The following is a 24,666-nucleotide window of genomic DNA, read 5'->3' as shown; positions in this document are numbered from 1 at the left end:
ATATATGTATATGTAAATAAGATATATCCACCCTTGGATCATATACAACATAATACATAAAATTCTCAACAAATAGAGATGAATAAAAACATAAATACATAAAACACCTAAAATTCATTTCAGAGCTTGTTAGGATTCCTTTATTCTCTCTAGGGCAATATACATTAGAAGATTTCCTAGTAAGCTTTATATGAGATTGCTCCAAAAAGAGGATCAGGTCTCTACTTTTATACAATGGATTTTTCCTACAATATCTACTGCTCCTGTTATTCCTGGGTGGTCTTCCATCCCAGTACTAGCCAGGCCCATCACTGTATAGCTTCCAAGATCAGACGAGATTGGGCACTTCCAGTGTGGTATGGCCGTAGTTATTTGATACGTTGTCCTGTATCTACTGAGAGTTCTGGCTCTTTATAAAAATGGAGCAATCTCATAGCTTTCATTTAGCCCATGTGGAGACAAAGTATTTAGCTCATAGATCCAGTACATCTCCCTTTGAGATAATTTTCTCGCTAGATCACCTCCCCGGGACCCAGGGTAACATGTTCAATAGCTCTGAAAGTCATATTATCTATTGAAGAATTGTGCTTTGTTAGGAAATGTCTGGAAACTGAATGAGTAGTTAGTTTATTCTTGATATATCTGATGTGTTCCTGTATTCAAAGTTTTAGTGGGTGTTTTGTTTTCCCTACATATTTGAGTCCGCAAGGACATTCTATAAGATAAATCACAGAGGTGGTGTTGCAATTTGCAAATTGTTTCATATGATATTGCTTTGAATTGTTATAGTTAAAAAAGGTTTTTCTATTTGGGTGAAGGTATCTACACACAATACAATGGCCACATTTATAGGCACCCACACATTTTGTTGTTAAAGTATTTGTTAATGTTTTTTCTGGTAATAAACTAGGTGCTAAAATTTCTTTAAGATTTCTAGATTTTCTAAAGGTGATAATAGGTTGATCTGGTATTACTTCTTCTAGTAGTGGATCCATTTTTAATATGTTCCAATGTTTCTTAATAGTGTTCCTAATTCTTCTTTCCTCACAGTTATATTGTGTAATAAATGCCACTCGATTATTCGGCATACCTTGTTGTTTTTTGGAATTATTTTCGTTCAATATTTCTTCTCTTTTGAGATGTTCACATCTGTTAATAGCCTCTGTGATTACTTTCTCTGGATAGTCGCGATCTCTGAATCTATCTGCATATAATTTAATTTGTTCATCACAAAGAGGATCTGTACTACAATTGCGTTTAATTCTGTAAAACTGTGAGAATGGAATATTGTATTTCCAACTACTTACATGCCCACTCTTATAATGTAGATAGCTGTTGGTGTCAACAGGTTTAATATAGTTCTTAGTTGACACTGTATCTCCAGTGCTAAATAAAACTAAATCTAAAAATTCTATCTGCTGACTACTTATATTAGAGGTAAATTTCAAGTTAAAATTATTAAGATTAATAAACTCTAAAAATTTATTAAAATCATCTTCTGTTCCATCCCAAATTAGTAAAATGTCATCAATGTATCGTTTATAAAAATAGATGTTGTTTATAAAAGGGTTGTTATTATATATACATAAATCTTCCCACATACCCATGAGTATATTTGCATAGCTAGGTGCAAATATTGTACCCATGGCTGTCCCGCATATTTGTAAATAAAATGTATCTAAAAATGTAAAATAATTGTGTGTTAATATAAATTTAATAATATCACAAATAAAATTGATATGCGGTATAGTTAGTTATGGGTCTTTTTCTAATATAGCTCGGCATGCTAATATACCTTTCTCATGTTCTATTGAGGTATATAGGGAAGTGACGTCGATAGTGGCCCACATAAAGGATTCTTTCCACTGGATGTTTCTCACAAGTTTCAATACACTAGATGTATCTTTTAGATAAGAGGGCAGTTCCTGTACTTTGTCTTTCAGAAAGATATCTACATATTCAGAGCAGTGGGCGGTTAAAGAATCTATGCCTGCTATAATAGGTCTTCCTGGAGGATCTAGTAATCGTTTATGTATTTTCGGAAGATGATAAAAAATAGGGATGACGGGGTTGTTGTTTAACATATACTGGTATTCATCTTTAGTAAGTAGCTCTAACTGGAGACCTTTAAGTAAAAGTGTCCTAAGTTCTTCAACATACATCTCTGTAGGATCTTTCGGTTGAGGTTTATAGGAATTTGCATCACCGAGTAGTCTAATGGCTTCTTTGACATAATCGTCTCTGTTTTGTATCACTAAACCTCCTCCTTTATCTGCTGGTTTAAACACCAAATCACCATTTTCTTTAAGAGTTTTAAGGGCATGTTTTTCCAAGTTAGTGAGGTTACTCTGAGTATTATCATTCTTCTGAGTATCTGTGAGATCTTTTTTGACCATTTCGTAAAAAATATTGATATGGTTGCCTTTAGATTCTAGTGGGTAGAATTTAGAGGCATTCTTCAATGATGATTTCGATGTAGTGGCATAATTACTCATAATAGCATTGCCATTCTTTGCAAAATGTTTTTTAAGCGTCAGTTTCCTAACAAATTTATTTAAATCTAGAAACATTTGAAATTTATTTGGTTTTTGTGTGGGTGCAAATGACAGGCCTTTGCTTAATAGATTGACTTCTGATTCTGAAAGGGGGTAGGAAGATAAGTTGAAAATTCCTTGTTTTGTGGCTTCTGTTACCTTATGAACCTTCTTTTTACGTCTCTTTCTCCCTCCTCGTTTTCCCCTCCTTCGCATACCTTAGTTTCTGTGGTGATGTTGTATTTAGATTTTCCCTGTGGCCATATCCTTTGTTTGGACCTCTGAATTGGGGTGTGATGGTAGGAGATAAAAAATCACTATCACTCACGGATTCTAGCCTGTTAAGAGCAGCAAATCTATTATTAGTTCTTATATATTCTTTTCTAGGTGATTTGCTCGAATAAAAATTGGGACGTTTTCTGTACTGAGTACTATTCATTCCTTTAGGATTGTATTTCCTGGGGTGGCTTGCATCTCTAACACGAGGGCCAAACCTGGACCAATTCTTAATCTTATTACTAAGATAATCTTGTTTATCTCTATTAAACTTTTTTTCCTTGTTCCTGATAACCTCCTCCTCCGTTCTTTCTAATTTTTTGTTAAGTACTATTTCATTTGTTTTGAATTCCTCGCTATCTTTATGTTTAGTAATATTAGCCTCATTATTCTTCAGTTGTTCCTCTATTTCGGATAGCATCGACTTCTTTTCCTGTATGATTAGTTTGATCAATTTCATGGAGCATTCATGCAGGGTATTATCCCATTCTTCCATTAAATTACTATTCTCAAGACCAAAGGTTGGATTCTTAACAATTCTAAGTCCCCTGGGGATTCTTTTGACTTGTAAGTAGTGTTCCAAGCCCTTAATGTCCCACCAAATTTTGATTTCTTTGGTGAGAAGTTTCTCTATATCCCAAAACATTGTGTCCATGTTATCACTTATTGATTCTGTGAGTGGTACATTATTTTCATTAAAGATTTTACTACAAACATCTGACCTTTTCGGTCCTAACCTACATGTTTTAAACATAATTGTTAGATAACTCTATACACACTTAAATTGCACACTGTTAGTGCACGTGATCTCAATCCTGTGAGATATATATATCAGAATGCAGCCTATCCCAGTTTTAGCCAGATAATAGATGAAAAAACAATAGTCTAGGAACTGGCGCTTCCTGATAATACAAAGTCAATTAGTGTCCAAGTGCAAAAAAAGAGTGTCCTTGTTAAAAAGTAGTCCTTGTTAAAAAATTCTAGAAATAAAATACACTTCTCCAAATAAATAAGGGATGGCAGCTTTTTCCTCAGGGTGCTGATTTAGGCCAACAACTATATGAAATCTAGAGAAATGGGAAAGAGGAAAAGGTGCCTAATAGTGTAATATATTTAGTAAGAAGATGTTGGACATACGACAAGTAAATATACAGGCTAGAATCCGTGAGTGATAGTGATTTTTTATCTCCTACCATCACACCCCAATTCAGAGGTCCAAACAAAGGATATGGCCACAGGGAAAATCTAAATACAACATCACCACAGAAACAAAGGTATGCAGAAGGAGGGGAAAACGGGGAGGGAGAAAGAGACGTAAAAAGAAGGTTCATAAGGTAACAGAAGCCACAAAACAAGGAATTTTCAACTTATCTTCCTACCCCCTTTCAGAATCAGAAGTCAATCTATTAAGCAAAGGCCTGTCATTTGCACCCACACAAAAAACAAATAAATTTCAAATGTTTCTAGATTTAAATAAATTTGTTAGGAAACTGACGCTTAAGAGACATTTTGCAAAGAATGGCAATGCTATTATGAGTAATTATGCCACTACATCGAAATCGTCATTGAAGAATGCCTCTAAAATCTACCCACTAGAATCTAAAGGCAACCATATCAATATTTTTTACAAAATGGTCAAAAAAGATCTCACAGATACTCAGAAGAATGATAATACTCAGAGTAACCTCACTAACTCGGAAAAACATGCCCTTAAAACTCTTAAAGAAAATGGTGATTTGGTGTTTAAACCAGCAGATAAAGGAGGAGGTTTAGTGATACAAAACAGAGACGATTATGTCAAAGAAGCCATTAGACTACTCGGTGACGCAAATTCCTATAAACCTGAACCGAAAGATCCTACAGAGATGTATGTTGAAGAACTTAGGACACTTTTACTTAAAGGTCTCCAGTTAGAACTACTTACTAAAGATGAATACCAGTATATGTTAAACAACAACCCCGTCATCCCTATTTTTTATCATCTTCCGAAAATACATAAACGATTACTAGATCCTCCGGGAAGACCTATTATAGCAGGCATAGATTCTTTAACCGCCCACTGCTCTGAATATGTAGATATCTTTCTGAAAGACAAAGTACAGGAACTGACCTCTTATCTAAAAGATACATCTAGTGTATTGAAACTTGTGAGAAACATCCAATGGAAAGAATCCTTTATGTGGGCCACTATCGACGTCACTTCCCTATATACCTCAATAGTACATGAGAAAGGTATATTAGCATGCCGAGCTATATTAGAAAAAGACCCAGAACTAACTATACCGCATATCAATTTTATTTGTGATATTATTAAATTTATATTAACACACAATTATTTAAAATTTTTAGATACATTTTATTTACAAATACGCGGGACAGCCATGGGTACAATATTTGCACCTAGCTATGCAAATATACTCATGGGTATGTGGGAAGATTTATGTATATATAATAACAACCCTTTTATAAACAACATCTATTTTTATAAACGATACATTGATGACATTTTACTAATTTGGGATGGAACAGAAGATGATTTTAATAAATTTTTAGAGTTTATTAATCTTAATAATTTTAACTTGAAATTTACCTCTAATATATGTAGTCAGCAGATAGAATTTTTAGATTTGGTTTTATTTAGCACTGGAGATACAGTGTCAACTAAGAACTATATTAAACCTGTTGACACCAACAGCTATCTATATTGTAAGAGTGGGCATGTAAGTAGTTGGAAAAACAATATTCCATTCTCACAGTTTTACAGAATTAAATGCAATTGTAGTACAGATCCTCTTTGTGATGAACAAATTAAATTATATGCAGATAGATTCAGAGATTGTGACTATCCAGAGAAAGTAATCACAGAGGCTATTAACAGATGTGAACATCTCAAAAGAGAAGAAATATTGAACGAAAATAATTCCAAAAAACAACAAGGTATGCCGAATAATCGAGTGGCATTTATTACACAATATAACTGTGAGGAAAGAAGAATTAGGAACACTATTAAGAAACATTGGAACATATTAAAAATGGATCCACTACTAGAAGAAGTAATACCAGATCAACCTATTATCACCTTTAGAAAATCTAGAAATCTTAAAGAAATTTTAGCACCTAGTTTATTACCAGAAAAAAACATTAACAAATACTATAACAACAAAATGTGTGGGTGCCTATAAATGTGGCCATTGTATTGTGTGTAGATACCTTCACCCAAATAGAAAAACCTTTTTTAACTATAACAATTCAAAGCAATATCATATGAAAAAATTAGCAAATTGCAACACCACCTCTGTGATTTATCTTATAGAATGTCCTTGCGGACTCAAATATGTAGGGAAAACAAAACGCCCACTAAAACTTTGAATACAGGAACACATCAGAGATATCAAGAATAAACTAACTACTCATTCAGTTTCCAGACATTTCCTAACAAAGCACAATTCTTCAATAGATAATATGACTTTCAGAGCTATTGAACATGTTACCCTGGGTCCCCGGGGAGGTGATCTAGCGAGAAAATTATCTCAAAGGGAGATGTACTGGATCTATGAGCTAAATACTTTGTCTCCACATGGGCTAAATGAAAGCTACGAGATTGCTCCATTTTTATAAAGAGCCAGAACTCTCAGTAGATACAGGACAACGTATCAAATAACTACGGCCATACCACACTGGAAGTGCCCAATCTCGTCTGATCTTGGAAGCTATACAGTGATGGGCCTGGCTAGTACTGGGATGGAAGACCACCCAGGAATACCAGGAGCAGTAGATATTGTAGGAAAAGTCCATTGTATAAAAGTAGAGACCTGATCCTCTTTTTGGAGCAATCTCATATAAAGCTTACTAAGAAATCTTCTAATGTATATTGCCCTAGAGAGAATAAAGGAATCCTAAAAAGCTCTGAAATGAATTTTAGGTGTTTTATGTATTTATGTTTTTATTCATCCCTATTTGTTGAGAATTTTATGTATTATGTTGTATATGATCCAAGGGTGGATATATCTTATTTACATATACATATATCTAGGTTCCTATGTTCAAATCTGGGTTTATTGAATGTAAATTGTAGTATAAAAGTCTCTACTGAGGTGTTTTCGAAGACAAATGAAATACTCACAGCTTATAAGAGTGTCTATTAAGAAACATCTATTTAGATGAAATATAACAACAATGGTTAAATACTTGTTAAATATGCATTTTACCACTCCCTAGGTAAATATTTATTTATGAGAAATATCCTTTCATTCCCCAAGTAATTTCTTTTACTGTCTCTATTACTATTTATTAACTACATTATTTATTTATTTATTACATTGATTTAATATATCTGATGGTTTGGCTCAGTATATTAGCACCTGTATTTTATGGGACAAAACAATATAAACACTGTGGATGCTTAATAGTATCCAGTATGTATAATGGGTTAACCATGCTCTGTACTAAAATATAAGCTACTTCCATAGAAACAAAAGCTTTATTTCTAGAGCTTGCGGGCCACGTGCGGCTCAAGTAACATGTGACTTCCGCCGCTGTGTTGTGATACTTCCGGGAATGCGTTCCATGTGCGTGTCACAGCGGGACTCACTTCCGGAGTATCAACAGCAAGCGGAAGAGCTAAAAGAGGTCTGCATACTATGGAATCGGCCATGTTTGCTGAGATTCCATGTTAGGGTATATACAAACGGAACCTCCGGATAATCAACTTCCGGTCACGGGCCAGGTGACGCTGGATCTTTCAATTAATTAAACATGAGGCGCATTACTATAAAAATGGACCATGATGAGCTATGTCTCATAATTCCTGCTCCCCTTGAAGAAGTCTGAGAAGAGACAAAACGCGTTGGGACCTCCTCCATCCACCAGCATATGGACTAAAGAACAGCCAGCTATTGAAGCGTCTGCACCAGCACTTTATTGGACTTTTTTATTCAGCTAAGTTTTTATGATTTTTACTTAGCCATACCTAATATATTCCTCGATTTATGCAATTTTGTTTTTATACCTATTGTACCTTCCCCCTCCCTTTTTTATAGATTCCACAGTGTCATTACCCTTTTTGTCCCCCATATTCTATTAAAATTTTCATATATATTAATTATATTAAGAGTATTTTTTTCACTCCTTAATACACTAGTATTATCATTTTCACATTTTTTTCCACATATTAAATTGCACGGGTCACTTTTTTGGAGTACCAGAATATTCACAAATGGAATATATTCACTAAACCCTTCTAAAAAATCTGGTACGCATATAATATTTACTTGTCGTATGTCCAACATCTTCTTACTAAATATATTACACTATAGGCGCCTTTTCCTCTTTCCCATTGCTCTAGATTTCATATAGCTGTTGGCCTAAATCAGCACCCTGAGGAAAAAGCTGCCATCCCTTATTTATTTGGAGAAGTGTATTTTATTTCTAGAATTTTTTAACAAGGACTACTTTTTAACAAGGACACTCTTTTTTTGCACTTGGACACTAATTAACTTTGTATTATCAGGAAGCGCCAGTTCCTAGACTATTGTTTTTTCATCTATTATCTGGCTAAAACTGGGATAGGCTGCATTCTGATATATATCTCACAGGATTGAGATCACGTGCACTAACAGTGTGCAATTTAAGTGTGTATAGAGTTATCTAACAATTATGTTTAAAACATGTGGGTTAGGACCGAAAAGGTCAGATGTTTGTAGTAAAATCTTTAATGAAAATAATGTACCACTCACAGAATCAATAAGTGATAACATGGACACAATGTTTTGGGATATAGAGAAACTTCTCACCAAAGAAATCAAAATTTGGAGGGACATTAAGGGCTTGGAACACTACTTACAAGTCAAAAGAATCCCCAGGGGACTTAGAATTGTTAAGAATCCAACCTTTGGTCTTGAGAATAGTAATTTCATGGAAGAATGGGATAATACCCTGCATGAATGCTCCATGAAATTGATCAAACTAATCATACAGGAAAAGAAGTCGATGCTATCCAAAATAGAGGAACAACTGAAGAATAATGAGGCTAATATTACTAAACATAAAGATAGCGAGGAATTCAAAACAAACGAAATAGTACTTAACAAAAAATTAGAAAGAAAGGAGGAGGAGGTTATCAGGAAAAAGGAAAAAAAGTTTAATAGAGATAAACAAGATTATCTTAGTAATAAGATTAAGAATTGGTCCAGGTTTGGCCCTCGTGTCAGAGATGCAAGCCACCCCAGGAAATACAATCCTAAAGGAATGAATAGTACTCAGTACAGAAAACGTCCCAATTTTTATTCGAGCAAATCACCTAGAAAAGAATATATAAGAACTAATAATAGATTTGCTGCTCTTAACAGGCTAGAATCCGTGAGTGATAGTGATTTTTTATCTCCTACCATCACACCCCAATTCAGAGGTCCAAACAAAGGATATGGCCACAGGGAAAATCTAAATACAACATCACCACAGAAACAAAGGTATGCAGAAGGAGGGGAAAACGGGGAGGGAGAAAGAGACGTAAAAAGAAGGTTCATAAGGTAACAGAAGCCACAAAACAAGGAATTTTCAACTTATCTTCCTACCCCCTTTCAGAATCAGAAGTCAATCTATTAAGCAAAGGCCTGTCATTTGCACCCACACAAAAACCAAATAAATTTCAAATGTTTCTAGATTTAAATAAATTTGGTAGGAAACTGACGCTTAAGAGACATTTTGCAAAGAATGGCAATGCTATTATGAGTAATTATGCCACTACATCGAAATCGTCATTGAAGAAAGCCTATAAATTCTACCCACTAGAATCTAAAGGCAACCATATCAATATTTTTTACGAAATGGTCAAAAAAGATCTCATAGATACTCAGAAGAATGATAATACTCAGAGTAACCTCACTAACTCGGAAAAACATGCCCTTAAAACTCTTAAAGAAAATGGTGATTTGGTGTTTAAACCAGCAGATAAAGGAGGAGGTTTAGTGATACAAAACAGAGACGATTATGTCAAAGAAGCCATTAGACTACTCGGTGATGCAAATTCCTATAAACCTGAACCGAAAGATCCTACAGAGATGTATGTTGAAGAACTTAGGACACTTTTACTTAAAGGTCTCCAGTTAGAACTACTTACTAAAGATGAATACCAGTATATGTTAAACAACAACCCCATCATCCCTATTTTTTATCATCTTCCGAAAATACATAAACGATTACTAGATCCTCCGGGAACACCTATTATAGCAGGCATAGATTCTTTAACCGCCCACTGCTCTGAATATGTAGATATCTTTCTGAAAGACAAAGTACAGGACCTGACCTCTTATCTAAAAGATACATCTAGTGTATTGAAACTTGTGAGAAACATCCAATGGAAAGAATCCTTTATGTGGGCCACTATCGATGTCACTTCCCTATATACCTCAATAGAACATGAGAAAGGTATATTAGCATGCCGAGCTATATTAGAAAAAGACCCAGAACTAACTATACTGCATATCAATTTTATTTGTGATATTATTCAATTTATATTAACACACAATTATTTTACATTTTTAGATACATTTTATTTACAAATACGCGGGACAGCCATGGGTACAATATTTGCACCTAGCTATGCAAATATACTCATGGGTATGTGGGAAGATTTATGTATATATAATAACAACCCTTTTATAAACAACATCTATTTTTATAAACGATACATTGATGACATTTTACTAATTTGGGATGGAACAGAAGATGATTTTAATAAATTTTTAGAGTTTAGTAATCTTAATAATTTTAACTTGAAATTTACCTCTAATATAAGTAGTCAGCAGATAGAATTTTTAGATTTGGTTTTATTTAGCACTGGAGATACAGTGTCAACTAAGAACTTTATTAAACCTGTTGACACCAACAGCTATCTACATTATAAGAGTGGGCATGTAAGTAGTTGGAAAAACAATATTCCATTCTCACAGTTTTACAGAATTAAACGCAATTGTAGTACAGATCCTCTTTGTGATGAACAAATTAAATTATATGCAGATAGATTCAGAGATCGCGACTATCCAGAGAAAGTAATCACAGAGGCTATTAACAGATGTGAACATCTCAAAAGAGAAGAAATATTGAACGAAAATAATTCCAAAAAACAACAAGGTATGCCGAATAATCGAGTGGCATTTATTACACAATATAACTGTGAGGAAAGAAGAATTAGGAACACTATTAAGAAACATTGGAACATATTAAAAATGGATCCACTACTAGAAGAAGTAATACCAGATCAACCTATTATCACCTTTAGAAAATCTAGAAATCTTAAAGAAATTTTAGCACCTAGTTTATTACCAGAAAAAAACATTAACAAATACTATAACAACAAAATGTGTGGGTGCCTATAAATGTGGCCATTGTATTGTGTGTAGATACCTTCACCCAAATAGAAAAACCTTTTTTAACTATAACAATTCAAAGCAATATCATATGAAAAAATTAGCAAATTGCAACACCACCTCTGTGATTTATCTTATAGAATGTCCTTGCGGACTCAAATATGTAGGGAAAACAAAACGCCCACTAAAACTTTGAATACAGGAACACATCAGAGATATCAAGAATAAACTAACTACTCATTCAGTTTCCAGACATTTCCTAACAAAGCACAATTCTTCAATAGATAATATGACTTTCAGAGCTATTGAACATGTTACCCTGGGTCCCCGGGGAGGTGATCTAGCGAGAAAATTATCTCAAAGGGAGATGTACTGGATCTATGAGCTAAATACTTTGTCTCCACATGGGCTAAATGAAAGCTACGAGATTGCTCCATTTTTATAAAGAGCCAGAACTCTCAGTAGATACAGGACAACGTATCAAATAACTACGGCCATACCACACTGGAAGTGCCCAATCTCGTCTGATCTTGGAAGCTATACTGTGATGGGCCTGGCTAGTACTGGGATGGAAGACCACCCAGGAATACCAGGAGCAGTAGATATTGTAGGAAAAGTCCATTGTATAAGAGTAGAGACCTGATCCTCTTTTTGGAGCAATCTCATATAAAGCTTACTAAGAAATCTTCTAATGTATATTGCCCTAGAGAGAATAAAGGAATCCTAACAAGCTCTGAAATGAATTTTAGGTGTTTTATGTATTTAAGTTTTTATTCATCCCTATTTGTTGAGAATTTTATGTATTATGTTGTATATGATCCAAGGGTGGATATATCTTATTTACATATACATATATCTAGGTTCCTATGTTCAAATCTGGGTTTATTGAATGTAAATTGTAGTATAAAAGTCTCTACTGAGGTGTTTTCGAAGACAAATGAAATACTCACAGCTTATAAGGGTGTCTATTAAGAAACATCTATTTAGATGAAATATAACAACAATGGTTAAATACTTGTTAAATATGCATTTTACCATTCCCTAGGTAAATATTTATTTATGAGAAATATCCTTTCATTCCCCAAGTAATTTCTTTTACTGTCTCTATTACTATTTATTAACTACATTATTTATTTATTTATTACATTGATTTAATATATCTGATGGTTTGGCTCAGTATATTAGCACCTGTATTTTATGGGACAAAACAATATAAACACTGTGGATGCTTAATAGTATCCAGTATGTATAATGGGTTAACCATGCTCTGTACTAAAATATAAGCTACTTCCATAGAAACAAAAGCTTTATTTCTAGAGCTTGCGGGCCACGTGCGGCTCAAGTAACATGTGACTTTCGCCGCTGTGTTGTGATACTTCCGGGAATGCGTTCCATGTGCGTGTCACAGCGGGACTCACTTCCGGAGTATCAACAGCAAGCGGAAGAGCTAAAAGAGGTCTGCATACTATGGAATCGGCCATGTTTGCTGAGATTCCATGTTAGGGTATATACAAACGGAACCTCCGGATAATCAACTTCCGGTCACGGGCCAGGTGACACTGGATCTTTCAATGAATTAAACATGAGGCGCATTACTATAAAAATGGACCATGATGAGCTATGTCTCATAATTCCTGCTCCCCTTGAAGAAGTCTGAGAAGAGACGAAACGCGTTGGGGCCTCCTCCATCCACCAGCATATGGACTAAAGAACAGCCAGCTATTGAAGCGTCTGCACCAGCACTTTATTGGACTTTTTTATTCAGCTAAGTTTTTATGATTTTTACTTAGCCATACCTAATATATTCCTCGATTTATGCAATTTTGTTTTTATACCTATTGTACCTTCCCCCTCCCTTTTTTATAGATTCCACAGTGTCATTACCCTTTTTGTCCCCCATATTCTATTAAAATTTTCATATATATTAATTATATTAAGAGTATTTTTTTCACTCCTTAATACACTAGTATTATCATTTTCACATTTTTTTCCACATATTAAAATGCACGGGTCACTTTTTTGGAGTACAGGAATATTCACAAATGGAATATATTCACTAAACCCTTCTAAAAAATCTGGTACGCATATAATATTTACTTGTCGTATGTCCAACATCTTCTTACTAAATATATTACACTATTAGGCGCCTTTTCCTCTTTCCCATTTCTATAGATTTCATATAGCTGTTGGCCTAAATCAGCACCCTGAGGAAAAAGCTGCCATCCCTTATTTATTTGGAGAAGTGTATTTTATTTCTAGAATTTTTTTAACAAGGACTACTTTTTAACAAGGACACTCTTTTTTTGCACTTGGACACTAATTGACTTTGTATTTACAGGAAGCTCCAGTTCCTAGACTATTGTTTTTTCATATATATATATATATATATATTTATATATATATATATATGTATATATATATATATATGTATACAGTATATAGATCTATGTGTATATATATATATATATATAACACCTATATATATATATATATATATATATATATATATGGTGATATTATATTATACTTTGTTATAACCTCACGAATATATAATTGATAATTTTATTGATAGGGGCCCCCACAAGTTTGTTGCCCAGGGGCCCCCACAGACCTTAATCCGGCCCTGGGTTCACACCATTAACAACCAGCGATCGTCCTCTCCGTTAGTGTTGCGTTTGCTTCGTCATTTAATTTTGCGCTGTTTAGAGGCCAACATACGCTTTAGAGCTCGTCATGTGCCTGGTGTTGTTAACGAGATCGCAGACGCGTTGTCTCGTTTTCAATTTGAGCATTTTCAGGCGCTTGCACCGCCTGCTTCTGCTGTTGGTTTGATATGCCCCCCGTTTGTGTGGCAGACCATCAGACCGGCTTTGAGGCTTTGGCGATGCAATCGCTCGCTCCATCAACTCTCCGCAAGTACTCGGCTTCATGGCGGGAATGGAGCAGTCACTGCGTGCGCCAAGATTCGGAGGGTAAGTCTCCGAAGGAGTTGCTGTCATCCTATGTTTGGGAGAGATATCAACAGGGGAGGTCCAGGGCCTACGTGGGGTCGGTGCTTGCGGGAGTCTCTTTTTTTGCGAGCTTAAAGGTTTACACGACCCAACCAAATCTTTTCTTCTAGCTAAGGCTCTGAAAGGTTGGGCGAGGCAGGCTCCTGCTCGCGCCAATTCCAGTCGGCCGGTGGACACCCAGCTTTTGGCAGCATTGCTTAGGATTATGGAGAAGGTAGCTTCTGATACGTTTGAGGCTGCTCTTTTCCGTTTGGCTTTTTCTTCTGCATTTTTTGGAGCTTTCAGGGTTAGCGAATTAGTGGCAGTAAATAGAACATCTGAGTTCTCTGGGTTGTTGTCCAAGGACATTGTTTTTAGAGATGCAGCAGTGCATTGCAAGCTTTGCTTCTCTAAAACGGATCAGACAGGTAGGGGTAAATGGGTCACGCTTGCGCAACAGCAAGATAGCAATATTTGCCCGGTTCATTTAGCATCTCAGTATATGATGGTGCGCCCAGTTGGGGGGATTCAGTGGTTGGTTCATACAGATTCCAGGCCTCTCACAAAGTTTCAGTTCACTGCAGTATTTAAACGAGGTTTAACAGAATTGGGTTTAGACCCAGTGGCGTAACTACTGCCCCCGCAGCCCCCGCGGTGGCTTGGAGGCGCTGGGTAGCTTTGGGGCGACGGGGGCAGTAGTAGTAATTACGGAGGGTGCAGGCGGTGCGGTCGCACCCCCTGCACCCTCCATCTGCCGGGCACCCGCTGAGTGTGTTACCAGCGGGTGCCCAGCTCCTATTCAAACCCCCCGGCGGCAGCCGGAGGACGGAGCTCCCTCCGTCTTCCAGGTCCCGCAGGGCACTATGGGAGTGACGTAATGACATCACTCCCATAGTGCCGAGGAGCGGATGCCGGGAACGGAGCTCAGGAGTGAGCTCCGTCTTCCGGATCCTGCAGAGCACTGTGGGAGTGATGTAATGACGTCACTCCCATAGTGCCGAGGAGCGGACGCCGGGGTATGGACGGCAGCAGCACTGGAGTGGGGATAAAGGTAAGCGTTTGTGTTTTTTTCTTTTGTGTGTGTGTGTTTCTGTGCGCGCGGAGGGGGGAAGCAACTACAGGGGGCTAACTACAGGCGGCAAACTACAGGGGTCTAACTACAGGGGGCTAACTACAGGGGGCTAACTACAGGCGGCTAACTACTAGAAGGGGCACTACAAGGGGCTAACTACTAGAAGGGGCACTACAGGGGGCCCTGCATAATGGACACTACTACAGGGGGCACTACTTTAATGGGCACTACTACAGGGGGCCCTGTATAATGGGCACTACTACAGGGGGCCCTGTATAATGGGCATTACTACAGGGGGCCGTGCATAATGGGCACTACTACAGGGGGCATTGCATAAGGGGCACTACTACAGGGGGAATTGCATAAGGGGCACTACTACAGGGGACATTGCATAATGGGCACTACTACAGGGGGCATTGCATAAGGGGCACTACTACAGGGGGCATTGCATAATGGGCACTACTACAGGGGACATTGCAAAAGGGGCACTACCACAGGGGGCATTGCTTAAGGGGCACTACTACAGGGGGCATTGCATAAGGGGCACTAGTATAGGGGGCATTGCATTTTGGGGCACAACTACAGGGGGCACTGTATAAGGGGCACTAATTTGATACACAGTTTACAGGTTATAAACTATGTTCCCAATAATCTGGTTCTACACGGACATAAAAACTGTGCAACCTGTCTTGAGCTGAGGTGACAGACTGGCAGGAGCAGAAAGGAGGGTTGGTGAAGTAGATCTGTCAGGGTGGGATGTAATGGGCATTACTGTTTGGCATAATGTGTATTTGGCATTACTGTGTGCACAATGTGCTATTAGGGGCATTACTGTGTGGCATAATGTGTAAGGGGCATTACTGTATGGCATAATGTGTTGTATGTGGCATTACAGTGTGGCATAATGTGAAATAGGGGCATTACAGCATGGCATAAATTTGTTATAAGCGCTTTACTGTATGTCATTGTGTTATATGTGGCATTATTGTGTGGGATGTGTAAGGGGCATTGCTGTGTGGCATAATGTGTTGTAAGGGGCACTCCGGTGTGGCATAATGTGTTGTTAGGGGCATTCCGGTGTGGCACACTGTGTTATAAGTGGCATTACTTAGTGTGTCATAATGTGTAAGGCACGTTGCTGTATCATGTAACCACACACCTTAAACGTAGTCTTTGGGTGTGTTTGATCTTTGGGTGGGGGGGGCGCCTGAAACTTTTTTGGCATGGGGGAGCAAAATTTATAGTTACGCCACTGTTTAGACCATGCAGCTTACGGCACCCATTCATTTCGAATAGGGGCAGCCACTTGTGCAGCGCTCGCTGGGGCATCTCCTTCGGACATTCAAAAGGTGGGGCGTTGGAAGTCAGGGAGTTATAAGAAGTATGTGCGCTGCGACAAGTTGTAGGTGCACACCTTGCGATAACCCGAAAACGTTGTTTACCTGCCAATCGTTGAACGGTTAGCGTTCAACAATTGGGGGTGTGAGGGGATTTTTTAATTTTTCCTCCCGTTAGCCATGATCTGGCCCAATTTGGTTCACGGGTAGGTTTTTTGTTTTTTTCTTCTTCACTCGGGTTCCTGTTATCCCACTTTTTTGGCATCCCTGCTAGTTAGTTGCTATGTGTTGTTCTTAAGTTGTGTTGTTTTGATTCAGGTTTGGTGTGGTTTCTCATGGTCAGGGTTTCTTCTTTTACAGTGTTGACGAAAGAAGACAGGCAGGTGTGGTTGGTAGGCCACTCCTACATTTTTTGGGCGGAAAAGCATGTCTCAGGTCGGAGTAGTGGTTTGCCATTTGGTAGTCGGACGGTGCGTTGGATTGGAGTGAGAGGTTTGCATGTGGACGGTGTGTTTGCATGTGCACTGATTGTTTCTTCTGTGGCAAAATGGGGAATGCCCGAATGGTTGGTTCTTCACGTTGGTGGGAATGATGTCGGTCAGCTTACCGGTGTGGGTTTAATTGTGAGTCTGCGCAAGATTTTGGATACGATTCGTATGAAATGGCCATCCGTTCAGATTGTGTGGTCAGAGATGACACCCCGCTTAACGTGGAGAGGAGTGAGAAAGTTTGGGGCTTTGGCTAGAACGCGGAGGAAGGTGAATGTGGCATTGTCTAAGCATGTTGTGTCTATAGGTGGCTTGGTCGTGAGTCATGGCTTTTTGGAGGGTGATCTTGTACCTGATGGAGAGACTTGTCTGTGTGACTGATCTGTGTGGCGGTGCTGCTGCTAATCGGCCACCGTGTCGGGTTTCGGGGAGCGGCTCAGTGCAGGAGCCAGTACCAGTAAGAGGAGGACTGCCGATCCTAAGTCTGACCCCACAGGCGACGCTGAGGTAGGGTGAGGAGACTGAGGAAGTGTATTACAGTATCACAGAGGTATCTGTGAGGGAGAGAGCAGCATCATATTATAAATCGGAGCTCCAGGTCACTCCAGTGACTTACAGTGCAAAGTACATTCATAGCTGCAGCAGTCTTGAATTCTGACACAAAGTAAATAAAAGATAGAATAACACCATTCTGCAACACCTTAGTATTGTCCCGCAGATTATTCTATTCATACAGACTTATACAGAGCAAAGCAGAAGTGACCCTACCCCTCAGACACCAGAGGCTTACGTATAACTGCACTAGCTTTTATAAGCAGACATCAAACAAACATCTGTTGAACTATCTGGGAGCATCACTAATGGAGATCTAGTAATATTCAATGTAGCAATAACTTGAAGTTACAGTTATCAACAAAAGCGTCAATTAAATTGAGTGGCTATAACATAATCTAAACCAGGGACTGCAAACATCATATATCCTCAAGGAACATAATGACTATCAGTAAATGTATCCCTAATCCTATGAGGACTACTCTGTGCTGAGATAGTGTTGTTCTACAGCAGGGATGGGGAACCTCAGGTCTGGGGGCTGTATAAGGCCCTCGGATTCGTTTGGTCTGGCCCTCTGATCTTTTTCTACTAGCCTCATTTGGATAGCAGGGTACCTAGAATGGCTGGCACCCTGCAGCCAGAATCTATGCAGCAGTGCCACCTGGAGCGTCCTTAGGACGCTTCAGACATTCACATAGCTGCTCTTACATCTCTCCAGAACATCTTCAGGATGCTCCAGGCATTGCTGTAATGACCAGTGATTGTGGCCCCACCCCATGTGACATCACATGGAGGGGGCGTGGCCTGCACCGGGACCATGTATAATGTTATATATATAAGAATGGCCCTCGGCAGAAAAAAGGTTCCCCATCCCTGTTCTACAGCTAGGATCAGAGAGAGCAAGGATAGACTAGAGACAAAACCCAAATTAATCATTCCAAGGATATTGATTATCTCTAGTTGCTTCAGGATTTAATCTTTAGTAGCAAAAAAATTTGTTAAAGATCAAATATTCTGCTGCTTAACAAACTAAACTAGATTTTGGAGCTAAATATAAGGGAACTCAGTCCACCGAGAAGTGGCATTGGTTTGGCTCAAGATTATCAATTTAAGTACCACCCATCCAGAATAAAGGAGCAAAATCACCCCCCACAATTCTCCTTTCATCCGTTAATCACACGTGTGCACCTTCGTAGAATGGCCATGCATATAGATAAGTCAGCAGCTATTTAGACTGTCATCTTTAATTGGTTCATAACTTTAAAGCTTTACAGTATTTTTTATTCATCATTTAAAATATTGAGGGGTGTTATCTATCGAATTAGCTAAACAAGTATTAATAATGTGGAGGTTAGGTTAAGCTCTTATTTAGAACCAACAAACAGTAACTAGCTTGTATAATTTAGAATCTAAATTGGGGTTTGGACTGTATGAAATTGTTTTGTGGATGCAAAATATAATAGAAGTTTGTTTAATGCTGAATATTGTAGTTACTGTTCTTGCTTTTCTGTGTAATATATGCATTATATGATTGAGTACTCCCTAAATGGCTTTTATTTAATAGGATTTACATCCTAAAGTAATCCAGTATAATAAAGCATTTATTCCATTGTTCTGATACACCTTCTCTGCGTGTTGTCCATATTGGAGTTGGTAACACGTTAGCCCTTTTCACACACTTTTAACCAAAATTAGGGGTTCTCCCGAGCCAGCCCCTGATAATTTCATGACTAATATCTTAGGCTTGGGTGGAGGAACAGCAGAACACCTAGACAAGAGGAGACCTGAACCACGGACATAGTAACTCAAGCAAATACCAGGTGAGCCAGGGTATGGGTTATGTACAACTTTTTATTCAGTGCGTATTTGATAATCAATTAATTGTCCAATAGAGAGTGTGAGTGTGTGTGTTTAAATTTGTCTCATGATTTAAAAAAAGTCACATACATGTATAAGTCAACAATGGATAAATATAGACACCTAGCCTTCATGTCAGTGAATATATTATTTTTGTTTAGAGAAAGTTTCCATGTTACGTATTTTCAGCCCTATGCAGGGTACACACTGGCAGATATTTTGGCCAATATATATCGGGTGCCGGTTGGCCAGTGTGTACCAGCGATAAGTCTGTGAACGACATCGTTCACTGACATACCGAAATGGCTGTGCTGCACAGCCGATGCCCATTATATATTCAGATATATCTGTCCATCGCGCTGTGTGTACGGGCGATCAGCTGACTGCCCATACACTTGCAGTGGCAGCCACGGGGAGGGGGTTACGGCGCGACCCCCGGCCAGCAAGACACGCGGACAGAAGGAAGATGATGGTTGTTCAATGTGTGTGATCAACCGTCATCTGCAGATATATCTGCTAGCTGTGTACCCACCTTTATACGTCTGACTTAAACTTGCTATATGGAGTAATGTCCACTCATACATGTATACTGTACAGTTATGTATGTGGTTATAGACATCTATTCCCAAAAATCTCTTCTGTTACTTCTTTGATCTGCCAAGATGATGGCAACCTTGTAATATAAATCCAAGGCCCATCCTCATAACCAAGTTGCCAAATGTAATTTTGCTTGTACATTACACTAATACTTGAGGACAATTCGGGTGTTAACAGTACAAATTTTTTTAAGTTTCAATGAAGTTGTTGGAAATAATTTTGAAATGTCTTGGGACACTGTGCTCGGGCATACTTGCCTACGTTTCTTATCTCCTCTCCAGGAAAAGCATAGAGAGGAGATGTAGCTGCCCTCTTCAGGAGGCAGAGCAGGGCTTTCACATTATGCCCCGCCCCTCCCTACTGACTGCGATACCCGATGGTATTACCTCCTCATTCTGCCGAAATCACTAGAAAGTGAATGGGATGCTGGAGATCCGCTCACTGCCCGAAAAATCCATGAGAGTAAGCAAGTTTGGCTTTCGGGGCCTCTGTAGCTAGGGCCATGCAGTAATTTAGAATAACACCAGGGGCATTTTAAGAGAAGAGGGTGTCCGTGTTCACTCCCCGTCTGGTGCTCCCTCCTCTATCTCCAGCGGTACATTGACAGCCTAAGTAGACTTCGGGCACTAGTCTGTGCCCTGAGTCTACTGCGCATGCGAAGGCCACCGGGATAATGGCGCAGCATTATGAGTGTAGGGTGTTGCGGTGTTGGCCCCCATGGATCTAGGGGCCAATGTGCACCGCACATATGCCCCTGAATAACACCAAAAAGTACTTTGATTTCTGCAAATAAACAATGCTGCTGAAATTATGACAATAACTGAGATTAAAAAAACTATTTTTTGGTCTAGCTTCTGGCATCTGAAATTCCATTGGATATAAATCAAATGTAAGGAAAATACCTCTTTTAATAATATATATATTTAATCTGTTTTATGTAATAACTTGAAGCCATTTGAAATGCCGGAATATGTATGTGTGATTGCGGTGTTACCTGCTGTTTGTGTACATCCTAAGCTACTTTGATGACTCATATCCATTAACACTTCAATAAGTCCCAGTATAATGTTGATCTACAATTGATTTACCCTGGTCGCCAAGGCCAATGTTTCACATTACTATTAGTACACTTGAACCTATTGCATTAAATGTCACCTAGAACCAAGAGTGTAATAATCCCATGGTTATAATAAGTATATAAAATCTATTTATGACAAGTAATATATAGGTATATAATACATTGTATTTGTTCAAGATTTTAAATGGTTACCTTAGCGATTTGATACTTAAGCATATAGATATTTTGTGTCAGGTTTGGTTTATTTTTTGAACCCGGGGTGGATGCAGGAGAAGATACTGGAATGGGTTTGCAGTATAGAAATGCAGCACGTTTAATAGGAGTATTGTAATTCATGAAATCGTGATAGATATATAAACTGGCAGAAATAAACAAGTCCAAGTGATGTGTGACTGAAAACAAATGTCTGGCAGAAAAACAAAGTTCAGATAATGAAGCTGGGAACAGGTGTCAGGCAGAAAAACAAAGTCCAATGGAGGTGTGGGCTGGGCTGCTGTGAGGGGGTGGTGCCGGCCCCGGGTCCCCGCCTGCCCCCTCAGGAAGCCAAGGCCCAGGTAATCTGTACCGGCTCCCCCCCCTCTCGGTGCCCCTGGGGGAGAGTAATGGGGTATAACAGGGTAGATACGGGTATCCGGGAACAGCCTGTGATGGAGACAGAGCAGGAAATGGAGCACTGCTGGGACTGCAATTATCACACTGAGCTAAGGAGCACAGAGAACTCTCATACAGCTTGTGCTGTGTATACGTTGCACTGGCAACTAGAGGGCATGCTGAACATACTTAAGTACCATGGGAAGGTGCATGACAGGCTGCTGAGAGTAAACAGAAGATGCTCCAACACGATTGGCCCATTCAGGTCACATGCCCAATACCAAGATGGCGGCGCCCAGCAATCCCCAGCGTGGCAGTGCTGCCAGTCTCACCTGTCACCACATGGCCTGTACCCCTCAGACATTCACGCGCACCTCGTACCTACCTCTAGACACCAGCACCCCTACAGGTAGGACCGTGCCAAAGCACCCGCACAGGCAGAGACCACGAACCACCAGGTACAACAACTCTGGTCGTGACATTTTGTCTAACAAAATCAAAGGATATGCCACAAGGAAGTGCAGAAGTGGTAATTAAGGTCTTGGGGAACTACAAGTATCATCATGTCCTGCCAGTCCACAGAGCCGAACCCTAACAAATTTGGTGCCCTAGGCAAGATTTTGGATGTGCCCCCTAGCAGATAATTCCACCACACTACACTCTGCAGACACTCTCTCCCACCTCTTCACACATACTCTTCATTCCTTTAGGAGTCTGGCAGAGGACATACAATTGTGATTAATTTGCCCCCATTATATGTATCTATGACATCTCTCTCTATCTCTCTTTATAGATACATACATAGCTACATGTACACACATACAGCACACACACTGATCCAGTTGCTGCCCATCTCACAGCACCCCTGGCCTCATCTAGTACCACTTTCCCAGCACAGCACCCCTGGCCTCATTCAGCACCCTACATCCAGAATAGCTCCCCTGGCCTCATTATGCACCCATTATCCAGCTGTCGGCACCCCTCATTCATTATGCACCCCTTTCCCAGCGCAGCACCCCTCATCCATATAATGCAGAGTGCGTCACAGTGAGGACATATAATGCAGAGTGTCTCACAGTGAGGGACATGAGCCATATAATGCAGAGAGTGTCACAGTGAGGGTCATATAAAGCAGAGTGCGTCACAGTGAGGGCAATATAATGCAGAGAGCATCACAGTGAGAGCCATATAATGCCGAGTGTGTCACAGTGAGGGCCATATAATGCAGAGAGCATCACAGTGAGAGCCATATAATGCAGAGTGCGTCACAGTGAGGGCCATATAATGCAGAGTGCATCACAGTGAGGACATATAATGCAGAGTGTGTCACAGTGAGGACATATAATGCAGAGTGTGTCACAGTGAGGACAGATAATGCAGAGTGTGTCACAGTGAGGGACCTATAATGCAGAGTGTGTCACAGTGAGGGACATATAATGCAGAATGTAACAGTGAGGACATATAATGCAGAGTGTGTCACAGTGATGATATATAATACAGAGTGTGTCACAGTGAGGGCATATAATGCAGAGTGCATCACAGTGAGAGCCATATTATACAGAGTGCATCACAATGAGGACATATAATGCAGAGTGCGTCACAGTGAGGGACATATAATGCAGAGTGTGTCACAGTGAGGACATATAATGTAGAGTGCCTCACAGTGAGGACATATAATGCAGAGTGCCTCACAGTGAGGACATATAATGCAGAGTGCGTCACAGTGAGGGACACATAATGCAGAGAGCATCACAGTGAGGGCATATAATGCATAGAGCGTCACAGTGAGGGACATATAATGCAGAGTGCCTCACAGTGAGGACATATAATGCAGAGTGCATCACAGTGAGGGCATATAATGCAGAGAGCATCACAGTGAGGACATATAATGCAGAGTGCGTCACAGTGAGGACATATAAAGCAGAGTGCATCACAGTGAGGGCATATAATGTAGAGTGTGTCACAGTGAGGACATATAATGCAGAGTGTGTCACAGTGAGGGACATATAATGCAGAGTGAGTCACAGTGAGAGCCATATTATACAGAGTGCATCACAATGAGGACATATAATGCAGAATGTGTCGCACAGGACATATAATGCAGAGTGTGCCACAGTGAGGGCATATAATGTACAGTGCATCACAGTGAGGGCCATATAATGCAGAGTGTGTCACAGTGAGGGACATATAATGCAGAGTGTGTCACAGTGAGGATATATAATGCAGAGTGTGTCACAGTGAGGGCATATAATGCAGAGAGCATCACAGTGAGAGCCATATTATACAGAGTGCATCACAATGAGGACATATAATGCAGAGTGCGTCACAGTGAGGGACATATAATGCAGAGTGTCACAGTGAGGACATATAATGCAGAGTGCGTCATAGTGAGGACATATAATGCAGAGTGCGTCACAGTGAGGACATATAATGCAGAGTGCCTCACAGTGAGGACATATAATGCAGAGTGCCTCACAGTGAGGACATATAATGCAGAGTGCCTCACAGTGAGGACATATAATGCAGAGTGCCTCACAGTGAGGACATATAATGCAGAGTGTGTCACAGTGAGGACATATAATGCAGAGTGCGTCACAGTGAGGGACATATAATGCAGAGAGCGTCACAGTGAGGGACATATAATGCAGAGTGTGTCACAGTAAGGACATATAATGCAGTGTGCATCACAGTGAGGGACACATAATGCAGAGAGCGTCACAGTGAGGGACATATAATGCAGAGTGCATCACAGTGAGGATATATAATGCAGAGTGCGTCACAGTGAGGACATATAAAGCAGAGAGCATCACAGTGAGGACATATAATGCAGAGTGTGTCACAGTGAGGGACATATAATGCACAGTGTGTCACAGTGAAGGACATACAATGCAGAGTGTGTCACAGTGAGGGCATATAATGCAGAGTGTG

At 39.4% G+C, this 24,666-nt stretch overlaps 3 pseudogenes; 2 read left to right on the top strand and 1 right to left on the bottom strand.

Annotated features, from left to right (window-relative positions):
* Positions 1-251: 251 nt before the first annotated feature.
* Positions 252-370, bottom strand: LOC148542046 (5S ribosomal RNA; annotated as a pseudogene).
* Positions 371-6,469: 6,099 nt separating this feature from the next.
* Positions 6,470-6,588, top strand: LOC148542045 (5S ribosomal RNA; annotated as a pseudogene).
* A 5,074-nt stretch (positions 6,589-11,662) lies between these two features.
* Positions 11,663-11,781, top strand: LOC148542044 (5S ribosomal RNA; annotated as a pseudogene).
* The last annotated feature ends 12,885 nt before the right edge of the window (positions 11,782-24,666 follow it).

Source organism: Taudactylus pleione, unplaced genomic scaffold (genome assembly GCF_031769625.1).
Source record: "Taudactylus pleione unplaced genomic scaffold, aTauple2 ptg000016l, whole genome shotgun sequence".
Taxonomy (NCBI): domain Eukaryota; kingdom Metazoa; phylum Chordata; class Amphibia; order Anura; family Myobatrachidae; genus Taudactylus; species Taudactylus pleione.
The sequence above is the reverse complement of the archived record's forward strand: the minus strand, read 5'-3'. Positions and strand labels throughout refer to the sequence as shown.